The sequence below is a fragment of the Bubalus kerabau genome, chromosome 1 (assembly GCF_029407905.1).
Source record: "Bubalus kerabau isolate K-KA32 ecotype Philippines breed swamp buffalo chromosome 1, PCC_UOA_SB_1v2, whole genome shotgun sequence".
In the NCBI taxonomy this organism is placed as follows: domain Eukaryota; kingdom Metazoa; phylum Chordata; class Mammalia; order Artiodactyla; family Bovidae; genus Bubalus; species Bubalus kerabau.
The window spans coordinates 170,152,078-170,167,670 of NC_073624.1; the positions used below are offsets into that span (position 1 = coordinate 170,152,078).

Sequence of the window (15,593 nt, forward strand, 5' to 3'; positions counted from 1 at the left end):
TTCCCATGAAGTGATGGGACCAGATGCCATGATCTTCGTTTTCTCAATGTTGAGCTTTAAGCCAACTTTTTCACTCTCCTCTTTCACTTTCATCAAGAGGCTCTTTAGTTCCTCTTCACTTTCTGCCATAAGGGTGGTGTTATCTACATATCTGAGGTTATTGATATTTTTCCTGGCAATCTTGATTCCAGCTTGCGCTTCTTCCAGCCCAGCGTTTCTCATGTTGTACTATGCATATAAGTTAAATAAGCAGGGTGACAGTATACAGCCTTGATGTACTCCTTTTCCTATTTGGAACCAGTCTGTTGTTCCATGTCCAGTTCTAACTGTTGCTTTCTGACCTGCATATAGGTTTCTCAAGAGGCAGGTCAGGTGGTCTGGTATTCCCATCTCTTTCAGAATTCTCCACAGTGTCTTGTGATCCACACTGTCAAAGGCATAGTCAATAAAGCAGAAATAGATGTTTTTCAGGAACTCTCTTGCTTTTTCCATGATCCAGTGGATGTTGGCAATTTGATCTCTGGTTCCTCTGCCTTTTCTAAAACCAGCTTGAACATCTGGAAGTTCATGGTTCACATATTGCTGAAGCCTGGCTTGGAGAATTTTAAGCATTTCTTTACTAGCGTGTGAGATGAGTGCAATTGTGTGGTAGTTTGAGCATTCTTTGGCATTGCCTTTCTTTGGGATTGGAATGAAAACTGACCTTTTCCAGTCCTGTGGCCACTGCTGAGTTTTCCAAATTTGCTGGCATATTGAGTGCAGTACTTTCACGACATCATCTTTCAGGATTTGAAACAGCTCAACTGGAATTCCATCACATCCACTAGCTTTGTTCGTAGTGATGCTTTCTAAGGCCCACTTGACTTCACATTCCAGGATTTCTGGCTCTAGGTCAGTGATCACATCCTCATGATTATCTGGGTCATGAAGCTCTTTTTGGTACAGTTCTCCTATGTATTCTTGCTACCTCTTCTTAATATCTTCTGCTTCTGTTAGGTCCATACCATTTCTGTCCTTTATCAAGCCCATCTTTGCATGAAATGTTCCCTTGGTATTTCTAATTTTTTTGAAGAGATCTCTAGTCTTTCCCATTCTGTTGTTTTCCTCTATTTCTTTGCATTGGTCGCTGAGGAAGGCTTTCTTATCTCTCCTTGCTATTCTTTGGAACTCTGCATTCAGATGCTTATATCTTTCCTTTCTCCTTTGCTTTTCGCTTCTCTTCTTTTCACAGCTATTTGTAAGGCCTCCCCAGAGAGCCATTTTGCTTTTTTGCATTTCTTTTCCATGGAGATGGTCTTGATCCCTGTCTCCTGTACAATGTCACAAACCTCCATCCATAGTTCACCAGGCACTCTATCATATCTAGCCCCTTAAATCTATTTCTCACTTCCACTGTATAATCATAAGGGATTTGATTCTGGTCATACCTGAATGGTCTAGTTGTTTTCCCTACTTTCTTCAATGTCAGTCTGAATTTGGCAATAAGGAGTTCATGATCTGAGCCACAGTCATCTCCTGGTCTTGTTTTTGCTGACTGTAGAGAGCTTCTCCATCTTTGGTGTTGACCATCTGGTGATGTCCATGTGTAGAGTCTTCTCTTGTGTTGTTGGAAGAGAGTGTTTGCTATGACTAGTGCGTTCTCTTGGCAAAACTCTATTAGCCTTTGCCCTGCTTCATTCCGTACTCCAAGGCCAAATTTGCCTGTTACTCCAGGTGTTTCTTGACTTCCTACTTTTGCAGTCCAGTCCCCTATAATGAAAAGGACATCTTTTTGGGGTGTTATAATTAGGATTATCTATAGAGAAATCACTATCTCCCACTTGCAGATTGAGATAAAACAAGGAAGAAATCTTGACTAAATCTCTGAAACTCTAATGAAATATCAGGAATTACAGCTGATCTTCATTACTCCTGGATTCTGTATTTGCAAATCTGCCTATTCCCTGGGCTTCCCTGATAGCTCAGGTGATAAATAATCTGCCTGCAATGGAGAGGACCCTGATTCGATTCCTGGGTTAGGAAGATCCACTGGAGAAGGGATAAGCTACCCACTCCAGTATTCTCAGGCTTCCCTGGTGGCTCAGCTGGTAAAGAATCCACCTGCAGTGTGGGAGACCTAGGTTCAAACCGTGGGTTGGGAAGATCCCCTGGAGAAGGGAAAGGCTACCCACTCCACGGAGTTGCAAAGAGATGGACACAACTGAGCAACTTTCACTTCACTTCACTTCAAATTTATTTCTAATTGCCAAATCAATTCTTACAATTTCATAGTCATTCACAAATAAGCACAGAGTAGTAAAAACTGGAGTTGCCCAAGGTTCCAGCTGAGGTCCAACAGGTAATACTCTTTCTTGTTGCTGCTCTCACAATGTAAACAAGTTATCTTTTTCACTATTTGCTGCCAGTTTTTGCATTGTTTTGCTTTATGAGTGATTACAGCCCCTAAGTGTAGTGCTAAACACAAGGCTGTGTGATATGCCTTAGATAAGCTTCCTTCAGGCACAAGTTACAGTGTTGCTGGTCATGAGTTTAATGAGTGACAACATACATTAAATAAGTTGTCTTTAAATAGAAACACACGTCAAACAGCTTATGTATCATCAGCTGACAGAAATATTACCACCAGAGGTTGCTAGGAACCTCACGATTTCATCTGAGAGTAACAGTTCAGTATTTGCTAATTCAGGTGGTTATATAGAACATGACTACAGTGAATAATGAGAATCAACTATAATTGGAAACGGTGGTAATTTAAATTTTTCTCCAGTCTACACTCCTGTTGAAGTTCAAGACTAGGATTTCAGGCTTCTAGCAAGGGAATCTGCAAGCTTACAAAAGGAAGATTCAATTTTAAGATTTGCAAATTGGATTAAAAGGAAGGAAAGAGACCAGATTAAAATACACAAAGGGTGCTAAGGAAAACACTTGGCAGATTAAATACAGTAATAACGCTTAGTTTAAAAATAGTAGGATTGGCGAGGGAGAAAATGAACTTAATGCACCAAGCATTTGAGTTAACAAAAATTTCAATTCATAAAGGAAAACGCAATCACAAAGGTATATATACACATTGCTGAACTCTTGTGGGAAGGAATTCATGTCCTGCTGCTGCTAAGTCACTTCAGTCGTGTCCGACTCTGTGCGACCCCATAGACAGCAGCCCACCAGGCTCCGCCGTCCCTGGGATTCTCCAGGCAAGAACACCAGAGTGAGTTGCCATTTTCATGTCCTAATAGCAACAAAAAGATGCAGCTTGTTCAAACTAAACAGATCTGATTTAAGCAAAAGATTATAGCTCAAAGCAAAAAGCCTAGAACTTGAGAATGGGAAGACTAAAACTAAGTTATTAGGAAAAACACAAAAATTGAGAGAAAGGTGAAAATGTTAGTTGAAAATAAAATGACCACCACAGTGTGATGCAGAAAAGAATGATGCATTCAAGTCAGGGGACTTACGTTCTAGTCTGGCTCTAACACTAAGAGCTACAGTCCATGGTGTTACAAAGAGGCAGACACAACAGAGTGACTGAACTGAACTAACACTAAGTAGCTCTACCACGTGGTAACACAGCATCATTTTTAAAAAAACCAAAATTCTATCACCTAGCATGACTACCATTGTATCACATTAATATGTTAATATAAAAAGCAATGAAAATGGACTGAAAGCTTCTTTAAATTTGATTTAATAAAAGAAAAAAATGAAAAAATAATGGAAATACAGACCTTCAAACTTTGTTTTCTTTTGCTACAGAAGATTTTCTAAAATCCCTCTATGGTTAAGCTAAGTTCTAAAAAACATTAAAGCTGATTCTTTACAGTTTTAACTGCATGCTTCACTTTTACACTTGACTCCCTATAGTAAAAGAGTAAGAAATCATTGTTTTATTCTTCCCATCCAATCATTACGTTACATCTGTCAAAACTATAAATGCATATACCCTCTGACTTATAGATTTATTAGCAGAAATACAAAATCACCTACAAGTTTATTTACTACAGCACTGCTTGTCAGACATCAGTACTGTACCACTGAAATTACAGTATACATGTGACAGAATATATGGAGTTTAAAACATATCAATATACGTGTTAAGAAATCTCTCTAAAACACGTTACGTTTAAAGAAAGAGCCCAGTGCAAATTTGTATATAATGTACAACACCTTTTGAGTTAAAAATAAGGGATGGAACAAGAATTTATTTTATATATACATAGAGGGACTCTAAAAGCATGCAAAAGAAATTAATAAAGCTGTATGTGAATGGTCATGTGCCTGTGATTGCTAGGAAGTGTAACAAGGGGATGAGAGACTTCCATTGTACTTTATATTCTCCATGTCCCCTCTTCCTAAGATGTTGTTAACTCCACCCTCTCCTAATATCATTAACTCAAAAGTCAGCTATTTTAAGGATGCTTTCTGTGATTCCTGGTTAAGACAATCTTAAAAATGACAAACAGTTCAAGCTTTCTCCCCTGTATTTATCAAGGTTTGATTAAGTACCTTCTTGAAGGAATTTCTTCCTACAGTCTGCTGGATTACTGAAATCTTCTGTCCCACCAAAGTTTCAATAAATGAATGAGTGACATATAAGTGATTCTAATGATGGCCTCAGAGCCACCATTCAGTATCTGCTGTTATCTCCTTGGGTCTCCCTCCTCTCCTGTTTACCCATCCCCACTATGAACTTCCATACAGCAGACACCAGGGTTGTCCAGAGGGTGGGCATGGACAAGCTGATAACATAATGAAAGCTACCTGACTCTGAAGTTACTTACCACATTATCAAAGAACCAAAAACAATATTAAAAAAAAATTTTTTTTTAATCAGAAGTATTTGATTCAGAATTTGGGAGACATGGTCTATCACTTTCCAGTGGAAAACAGTTAAGTCTGAATAGAGATTAACTTCGTGATAAACTCAAGCTTTCAAAATGCTAGAAAATGTCACAAAGTAGTTAAGACTGATATGTAACCTACAGCCAGGTCACCTAGTTCGAAGATCATTTAATGACTACCAAGGAGTGCAGATTTAAGGCTCTACTTACTGGAAGATTCCTGGGAGCAAGATTCCTGGGAGCAGCTCTGATCAGTATATTGTCCTTGCCCTACACTGCTACCTCAAGAGCCTGGGAATAAGCAGTTATTCTGGGCTACAGATGTACCTAAAAACAGGTAACCAGTGTTACCCCACACAATGAAAAAACAGTAAGACCACCACCAAATGAGGAACAGGAAAGAAGTTTGGTATCTGCAGATTCTTTAAGCAGAATTTTCAAATTAGTACACATCTGTATTTGTTTCCAATTATTTAAGAAAGATATGGTCTTTTCTGGGATTCCCTGGTGGCTCAGATGGTAAAGCCTTCACCCACAATGAGGGAGACCTGGGTTTGATGCCTGTGTCGGGAAGATTCCCTGGAGAAGGAAATGGCAACCCACTCCAGTACTCTTGCCTAGAAAATTCCACGGATGGAGGAGGCTACAGTCCATGGGGTCGCAAAGAGTCAGACACAACTGAGCGACTTCACTTTTCACTTTATGGTCTTTTCTATCAAAGGAGAAGGTATAAGAAATAAAGAAGTGATTCATTCTTAGAATAGTTGAACAGAAAGGTCTATAGCCAGCTTGTGAATAAGATTTCTAAATGGTGGCTCGGTATCAATCCTTTGCTCTTCACGTCCTGATTCTCCTTCCTCGTAAGAACATTTTGGCAGGCTAAGTTTGTGGGCTTTATCCTGGACATGTGCAAAGAACTAAAAGGGTGGGGAAAACAGTTATCAATTGTCCAATAAAAAACTTAGGCAATGTCTGGGAAAGACTGTAAAACTCTGTGGTCCTCAATCTATGAGGAGCCAGGGGAGGGAATCTGCATCTTAGGAATAGACCAAACAGACTTCCCATTTGGTGTGCTTGCTCCCAGACCTGAGTCTGTAGCACACCCTTCTGAAGAAGTAAAGACTACCTTGCAGAGCCATTTTCAATTGTCTGTTTTATTCCTGCAACACCGTTTGAGAGCATTTCCAACACTATAATGAGAGCCATTTGTTGCTGACCAATAATCCCACTGAGCAAAAGAAAAACTAAGTTAAAAAAGAGGAAAACCACCACTTTTGAGTGGTTCAAAAGAAATGGAGGACTATAGAGGCAGCAAGACATGAGAGACAAAGAACCTGGAGAAAAGGGAAGCAAATATAGAAGTAATGAGTGAGACACATCCCACCACATTATTTCTGAAAGAATGAATTGAATCACAAGCAGCAGAAGCAAGCAGATGAAATGAAAGTTGGGGCCGAGAGGGTGAAGTGTTGAGCACAACATTAAGTCCTCTTACACAGCTGGGAATGCAAAACAGGAATTGAACCACTAAGGAATTTGATTCTGTCAACCATCAAGATTCCAGCTGGCATCTATAAATGGAATAGGGGTGACTCTGCAGTAAGTCAACTCTTAAAACCAATGCCAACACCAAGTTTAAATGAGATGAATGAATCCCTGATTAGATTAAGGTCACTCCTTACAGAACTGTCTGACAAACAAAAAAGAAAATTCACTCCTAAGAAAAAGAATACCATCCTGACCATCAAATTATTCTACCATTTAACATATAATTCCTATTATTTAATAAACATTACCAGACCAAACAAATGAAAAACAGAAGAAAAAAGAGAAACAGCAAAACAGAACGCTCAGGAGATTTAGATACTGGAGTTACCAAACACAATATTAAAGAGAAAAAAAAAAAAAAAACTGACAGACTTAATTTTAAGCAAGATAGAGTAACATGATCTGGATTTACCCTCCCACCTAAAGCAACTAAAAAACCAGACAAATATATGAAATATTGAGTTTAAGGCATTGGACAGACAATAGGCAACACAGAACAGTGATCACTGATGAGACGGAAAACAAGGTGAGCCCTTAAGTCTGTTCCACTTTACTGCTACAGTTTCCAAAGTAGTACAAGGAGTAGTACATTGCCAAATGGAGTCTGGCAACATTATGTAAACTGAAGAGATGATGCTGGGAGTCCAAAGATGCCAAGGTGGCTATAGGTGACAGGGCAAAAGCACCAAAGAGGAGAGACTACACAGACTGAAAGCTCTGGAGATCTGAAGAGGACACTAAAGGGGGAGTCAGTTTGCAACAAAGTCTGCAACAAAGAGAGCAGGCAGTCTGAACATCAAAGATTACCGCGAGGTAAGGAAACTCAGATACTGAGTTAAGGAATTTGGTATTCCTCTCTGTAAGGGAAGATGCAAGCTTCTGGGCTCACTGAATTCATTCCTGTCATATGCATCTCAGCTATCTGGAGCCAAATCCAGTTTCCTGATTGCTTACATCCTTAATGCCTTGTTCACCTTCACCCTAAGGAGTGGGGCTGGCTGCTGCCTCCATTCCCCTCAGCGCCTCAGCAATCACCACACGGGGCAGGGGAAGGTGGCAACTTGTGCTGGATTGCCCTGTGTTCCGTTTTGAGAGCCCTCACTCACATCTGGAGGCCCGAAACTGCTGATGGCTGTGACATTTCTTGTTTATTGATATGGCAGGAGATAGTACATTTCACAGTAGCCTGGGTCCCAGAATTTCTCCAAACTGACCAGCCAAGGCCCCACACTGAGAAACAAGAAAAAAAACTCAAAAAAATAGGAAATAAAATAATGTACGACAGGTATAAAAGAGATAAAGGGGGGAAAAGTCCAGATAAAAATGAAAGAAGGGAACAGAACCAGAAAGTTTCAGAAAATAAAATACATTACCACAATTGTGAATGCTCTGCAAACAAAAAACAAAGGAGAAGGAGCTCTAAAGTTAGAAAAACTATCCTGAATCACACCTAAAAGTTCATAAAAATTAAATTTAAATAAAAATGAACAGAAGTTATAAGGTCAAATCCTATAAAAGTTGTCATATAGTTCTAAAAATTATATAAGAAAAACATATATAAATAACAGGAAAACATATATATAAGGAGCAGGAAAAACTCCCTACAGACAACAAAAACATACCAAACACACCTCAAAACTATCACCTACAATTTCAAAATGAGCTGAAAGGTATTAAGAAATGATAAAAGAACATAAGACTTCTAAATGCCAAATAAGTTACTCTGTGGATACTGACAAACTAATTCTAAAGTTTATATAGAGGAGGAAAAGATACAGAATAGCCAACACAAAACTGAAGAATAAAAATTGGATGCTACCTGACTTCAATACTACAAAGTTACAGTAATCAAGACTGTGGTATTGGCAAAAGAATGAACAAGAAACCAGAAACAGATGCACATAAATACAGTCAACTGATCTCTGACAAAGGAGCAAGGGCAATACTATAGAGAAAAGTCATTTCAATGAAAGGTGCTGGAACATCCACGAGTAAAAAAAAAATCTAACCTCACACTCTTCATAAAAACGGACTCAAAATGGATCATAGAAATAAACATAAAACACAAAACCATAAAACTCCTGGAAAACAACATAGGAGAAAACCTACATGATTTTGAGTTTGCAATGACTACATATTTATGTGGGTCTATTGGTATTTATGGGGGTCTGTTTCTGGTCTCTGTTTCACTCTTCTCCAATGACTACATATAATACCAAAAGCACAATCTGTGAAAGAAATAATAAACTGGACTTCATTAAAATAACTTCTGCTCAATGGAAGACTGTTAGGAGAATGAAAAGACAAGCCAGACCGGGAGAAAACACTTGCAAAGATATAGCTGATAAGGGACTGTTATTTATACAAAGAACTCTTAAAACTCAACAGGAAAACAACTCAATTAAAAAATGGGCAAAGTCTCTTCAATAAGAGGTGCTGGGAAAACTGGACAGCTACGTGTAAAAGAATGAAACAAGAACACTTCCTAACACCATACAGAAAAATAAACTCAAAATGGATTAAAGACCTAGATGTAAAACCAGAAACTATAAACCTCTTAGAGGAAAACACAGGCAATACATTCTCTGACATACATCACAGCAAGATCCTCTTTGACCCACCTCCTAGAGTAATGGAAATAAAAACAAAAATAAACAAATGGGAATTAATTAAACTTAAAAGTTTCTGCAGAGCAAAGGAAACAATAAACAAAATTAAAAGATCAGAATGGGGGAAAATAATTTCAAAAGTAACAACTGACAAATCATTAATCTCCAGAATATGTAAAAAGCTCATACAGCTCAACATCAGGAAAACCAACAACCCAATCAAAAAATGGGCAGAAGACCTAAACAGACATTTCTGCAAAGAAGACATACAGACACATGAAAAGATGCTCAACATCACACAGTATTCAGTTCAGTTCAGTTCAGTCGCAGTTGTGTCCGACTCTGCGACCCCATGAATCACAGCAGGCCAGGCCTCCCTGTCCATCACCAACTCCCGGAGTTCACTCAGACTCACGTCCATCGAGTCAGTGATGCCATCCAGCCATCTCATCCTCTGTCATCCCCTTCTCCTCCTGCCCCCAATCCCTTCCAGCATCAGAGTCTTTTCCAATGAGTCAACTCTTCGCATGAGGTGGCCAAAGTACTGGAGTTTCAGCTTTAGCATCATTCCTTTCAAAGAAATCCCAGGGCTGATCTCCTTCAGAAATGCAAATCAAAACTACACTGACCACCTCACACTGGTCAGAATGGCCATCATCAAAAAATCTACAATACTCGAGAGGGAGTGGAGAAAAGGAAACTCTCTCGCACTGTTGGTGGGAATATAAACTTATACAGCCACTATGGAGAACAGTATAGGGAGATTCCTTTAAAAAAACTAGGAGTAAAACACACCATATGACCCAACAATCCCTCTACTGGGCATATACTCTTTCATAAATGAAAGAGACGCATGTATCCCAATGTTTGCTGCAGCACTATTGTATATAGCTAGGACATGGAAGAGAAACTAAAGACCCTCTTGTGAAGGTGAAAGAGGACAGTGAAAAAGCTGGCTTAAAACTCAACATTCAAAAAACTAAGATCATGGCATCCAGTCCCATCACTTCACAGAAAATAGACAGGAAGAAAAACAGACACAATGACAGACTATTTTCTTGGGCTCCAAAATCACTGCAACCATGAAATTAAAAACACTTGGCCCTTGGAAGGAAAACTGTTACATACCTAGACAGCATATTAAAAAAGGAGAGACACTACTTTGTTGACAAGGTCTGGATCGTCAAACCAGCAGTCACGTAATGATACTAGAGTTGGACTGTAACCAAGAAGGGTTAATTTTGAATTTACACCAGAACAGCTTCTGTGACTTTAACCCTTTTTGTTATTAAGCATACATAATGGTGTGCCTCAGGAAGATAACCTGACCCAGCCCACCTGTGAAGGACTGTGACAACTTAAATCATTTGTGTGGCAAATGGCTCAGCATGAGGCACGGCATGTGAGGCATCCTTCATTTTCTGCTCACAGGCTCGCCCCAGAAATTCACAATTCGAGAGGCTGGAATCACAGATAAATGTGGCATCTTTGTTGTATGACAGGCAATATTCCATTTCATACTACCCATGAAATGACTGTGAAAAAGTGAAACTAATATATCCCCCTACCTGAGTATTGCCATTCTAAGAGATATTTGCAGGAATGAAATGATCTTTTTACTTTGTTTCCTCACTTCCCCTCATCCCTGATTCATAGAAGAATCTGACATCCAGGCCCCAACATAATAGTTTTTTTTGAGGCACAAGGCACCCATCTTCCTGGTCCCAACACCTCATCTGATTTTCACTGACTTGCTATGAACAGATTTAGCCTGGACTCGGTAGCAGGACCAAAAAGAAGGCTGAGTGCCAAAGAACTCATGCTTTCTAACTGTGGTGTTGGAGAAGACTCTTGAGAGTCCCTTGGACAGCAAGGAGATCAAACCACTCAATCCTAAAGGAAATCAACCCTGAATATTCATTAGAAGGACCCATGCAAACCTTAAGTTAAAGCTCCCATTCTCTGGTGACCTGATGCGAACACCTGACTCATTGGAAAAGACTCTGATCCTGGGAAAGATTGAGGGCAGGAGGAGAAGGGGGAGACAGAGGATGAAATGGTTGGATGGCATCACTGACTCAATGAACATGAGTTTGAGCAAACTCCAGGAGATACTGAAGGACAGGGAAGCCTGGCATGCTGCAGTCCATGGGATCACAAAGAGTCAGACATAACTTAGTGACTGAAAAACAACAACATGAACATAGAAGCAACCTAGATGTTCATCAACAGATGAATGGATAAAGAAGTTGTTGTGGTACATATACACAATGACATTTTCAGTTCAGTTCAGTCGCTCAGTCGTGTCCGACTCTGCGACCCCATGAATCACAGCACGCCAGGCCTCCCTGTCCATCACCAACTCCCGGAGCTTACTCAAGTTCATGTCCATCGAGTCAGTGATGCCATCCAGCCATCTCATCCTCTGTCATCCCCTTCTCCTCCTGCCTTCAATCATTCCCAGTATCAGAGTCTTTTCCAATCAGACAGTTCTTCCTTGGAGAAAGAAATGGCAACCCACTCCAGTACTCCTACCTAGAAAATCCCATGGACGGAGGAGCCTGGTGCAGGCTACTGTCCATGGGGTCGCAAAGAGTTGGACATGACTGAGAGATTTCACTTCACTACTTCGCATGTAGCCAAAGTACTGGAGGTTCAGCTTTAGCATCAGTCCTTCAAATGAATATTCAGGACTGATTTCCTTTTGGATGGACTGGTTGGATCTGCCTGTGTTCCAAGGAACTCTCAAGAGTCTTCTCCAATACCACAGTTCAAAAGTATCAATTCTTCAGCACTCAGCATTATGGTCCAGTTCCCCATCTGTACATGACTACTGGAAAAACCATAGTTTCAACTATACGAACCTTTGTCAGCAAAGTAATCTCTCTGCTTTTTAATATGCTGTTTAGGTTGGTCATAGCTTTCCTTCTAAGGAGCAAGCATGTTTTAATCTCATGACTGCACTCACCAGATCCACTGATTTTGGAGCCCCCAAAAATAAAGTCTGTCACTGTTTCCATTGTTTCCCCATCTATCTGCCATGAAGTGATGAGACCAGAGGCCATGATCTTTGTTTTTGAATGTTGAGTTTTAAGTCAGTTTTTTCACTCTCCTCTTTCACTAAGAGGCTCTTTAGTTCCTCTTCACTTTCTGCCGTAAGGATGGTGTCATCTACATATCTGAGGTTATTGATATTTCTCCCAGAAATCTTGATTCCAGCTTGAGCTTCATTCAGCCCGGCATTTTGCACAATGTACTCTGCATATAAGTTAAATAAGTAGGGTGACAATATACAGCCTTGACATATTGCTTTCCCAATTTGGAACCAGTCCACTGTTTCATGTACAGTTCTAACTGTTGCTTCCTGACCTGCATACAGGTATCTCAGGAGGCAAGTAAGGTGGTCTGGTATTCCCATCTTTTGAAGAATTTTCCACAGTTTGTTGTGATCCCCACAGTCAAAGGCTTTAGTGTAGTCAATGAAGCAGACATTTTGCTGGAATTCTCTGATTTTTTCTATCATCCAATGGATGTTGGCAATTTGATCTCTGGTTCCTCTGTCTTTTGTAAATCCAGTTTAAACACCTGTAAGTTCTCAGTTCATGTACTGTTGAAGCCTGGCTTGGAGAATTTTCAGCATTACTTTGCTAGCACATAAGATGAGTGCAATTATGTGGTAGTTTGAACATTCTCTGGCATTGCCTTTCTTTGGGACTAGAATGAAACCTGACCTTTCCCAGTCCTGTGGCCACTTCCAAATTTTTCCAAATTTGCTGGCATATTGAGTGCAACACTTTCACAGCATCATCCTTTAGGATTTGAAATATCTCTGCTGAAATTCCATCACCTCCACTAGCTTTGTTCACAGTGATGCTTCCTAAAGCCCATTTGACTTTGCACTCCAGGATGTCTGGCTCTACATGAGTCATCACACCATCATGGTTATCCGCATCACTCATATTTTTGTACAATTCTTCTGTGTATTCTTGCCACATCTTAATATCTTCTGCTTCTGCTAGATCCATACCGTTTCTGTCCTTTATCGAGCCCATCTTCACATGAAATATTCCCTTGGTATTTCTAATTTTCTTGTAGCAATCTCTAGTCTTTCCCATTCTATTGTTTTCCTCTATTTCTTTGCACTGATCACTGAGGAAGGCTTTCTTCTCTCTCCTTGCTATTCTTCGGAACTCTGCATTCAGATGGATATATCTTTCCTTTTCTCCTTTGCCTTTCGCTTCTCTTCTATTTGTAAGCCCTCCTCAGGGAACCATTTTGCCTGTTTGCAGTTCTTTTTCTTGAGGATGGTCTTAATCACCACCTCCTACACAATGTTATGAACCTCCATCTGTATTTCTTCAGGCCCTCTATCAGATCTAATCCCTTGAATTTATTTGTCACTTCCACTGTATAATCACAAGTGACTTGATTTAGGTCATACCTGAATGGTCTTATGGTTTTCCCTACTTTCTTCCACTTAAGTCTGAATTTGGCAATAAGGAGTTCATGATCTGAGCCACAGTCAGTTCCAGGTCTTGTTTTTGCTGACTGTATAGAGCTTCTCCATCTTCAGCTGCAAAATGTACAAGCAATCTGATTTTGGTATGGACCATCTGGTGATGTCTATGCATAGAGTTGTTTCTTGTATTGTTGCAAGAGGGTGTCTGCTATTAACAGTCTGTTCTCTTGGCAAAACGGTGAGCCCTTGCCTGCCTCATTTTGTACTCAAAGGCCAAATTTGCCAGTTAGTCCAGGTATCTCTTGACTTCCTACTTTTGCATTCTAGTGCCCTGTGATGAAAAGGACATCTTTTTTTTGGTGTTAGTTCTAGGAGGTCTTTTAGTTCTTCATAGATCCGTTCAACTCCAGCTTCTTCAGCATTAGTGGTTGGGGGATAGACTTAGATTACTATGGTATTGAATGGTTTGCCTTGTAAATGAACAGGATCATTCTGTCATTTTTGAGACTGTACCCAAAAACTGCATTTCAGACTCTTTTGTTGACAATGAGGGCTACTCCATTTCTTCTAAGGGATTCTTGCCTACAGTAGTAATGTAATGGTCATCTAAATTAAATGACATTTCACTCAGCCACAGAAAAGAACACATTTGAATCAGTCCTAATGACTGAATCTAGAACTTTTTATATAGAATGAAGACAGAAAGAGTATTGTACATTAATGTGTATATATGCTGCTACTGCTGCTAAGTCTGGTACTGATGAACCTATTTGCAGGGCAGCAAAGAACTGCAGAAAGAGAAAAGACTTATGAACTCAGTGGAGGAAGGAGAGGGTGGGATGAATTGAAAGTGTAGTATGAAAACACATATATTACCATAATGTAAAACAGACAGTCAATGAAAATTTGCTGTATGATGCAGGGGCAGGATGGGGTGGGAGGAGGGAGGGAGGTTCAAGAGAGAGAGGAGGTATGTATACCTATGGCTGATTCATGTTGATGTATGGCAGAGAACAACACAATACTGTAAAGCAATTATCCTCCAATTAAAAATAATTTTTAAAAACATCTAAAAAAAAAAAACTGGGGGGGCAGGGGGGGATGGGACCTGAACAGACACCACCTTGCCAATGAAGATATGTCCATAGTAAATAAGTATATGAAAAGATGCTCTTAATCCTTCATCATCAGGGAAATGAAAATTAAAACAACAATGAGATACCACTATACATACCCATTATAATGGGCAAAACCCAGAACAATGTCAAATGCTGGAGAGGATATAGAGCAAAAGGAACTCTCATTCACTGCTAGTGGAAATGCCAAATAATAGCCATTTTGGAATAGTCTGGCTTTTTTTTTTTTTTTTTTTTTTTTTTTACAAAATTAAACATTCTCACCATCACGCGCCTTGCCATTTACCCAGGAGTTGAAAACCTACATCAAACACACAAAAACCTGCATGTAGACATCTGTAGCAGCTTTATTCATAATTGCCAAAACTTGGAAATAATCAAGATGTTCTTCAGTAAGTGAATGGATAAACTGTGATGTATCTAGACAATGGAATATCACTTAGCACTAAAAATATATGAAGTATCAAGCCATGAAAACACATGGAGGAACTTAAATGCATATTACTAAGTCAAAGAACCCAATCTAAGAAGTCTACACACTGTTTGATCCCAAGGATAGAAAAGGCAAAACAATGGCGAGAGTAAAAAGATCAGGGGTTCAGGCAGAGTGAAGCAGGAATGAACAGGGAGAGCACAGAGGACTCTCGGGGCAGTTAAACTACTCTGTATGATATGACAGTGGTGGATACATGTCATTATATGTTTGTCTAAACCCAAAAATCTACAATATCAAGAGTGAACTCTAACATAAACTATGACCTTGGGGTGCGAAAGCAGATTCATGGATGTAACAAATGCACCACTCTGGTGGGGGATGTTGACAGTGGAAGGATCGTACACTGTACTTTACATCAAAGGTGCTATGAACCTAAAACAGTTTAGTCAAAAAAAAAAAAAAAAAAAATTAAAACTCAGTAGTTTCCAGGGGCCGAAAGTGGGGGGACAGTCTGCCTAAAATGGAGCAGGGTGAAGTTTTCTGCAGTGATGAAATCATTCCATATTG

The 15,593-nt window shown here is 39.6% G+C and overlaps 1 protein-coding gene across 4 annotated transcripts in view; it reads right to left on the reverse strand.

Annotated features, from left to right (window-relative positions):
* CNOT6 (CCR4-NOT transcription complex subunit 6) overlaps positions 1-15,593 on the reverse strand; it is an 82,708-nt gene that overhangs the window by 41,560 nt on the left and 25,555 nt on the right. The window contains exon 1 of one of the 4 annotated variants that reach the window (XM_055539049.1): positions 1,428-1,817. The exons of the other annotated variants lie outside the window; for them this stretch is intronic. The gene's annotated coding sequence lies outside the window, so the exon portion shown is untranslated. Of the gene's footprint in view, positions 1-1,427; positions 1,818-15,593 lie in introns of those variants that run through there. 4 annotated transcript variants of the gene reach the window in all.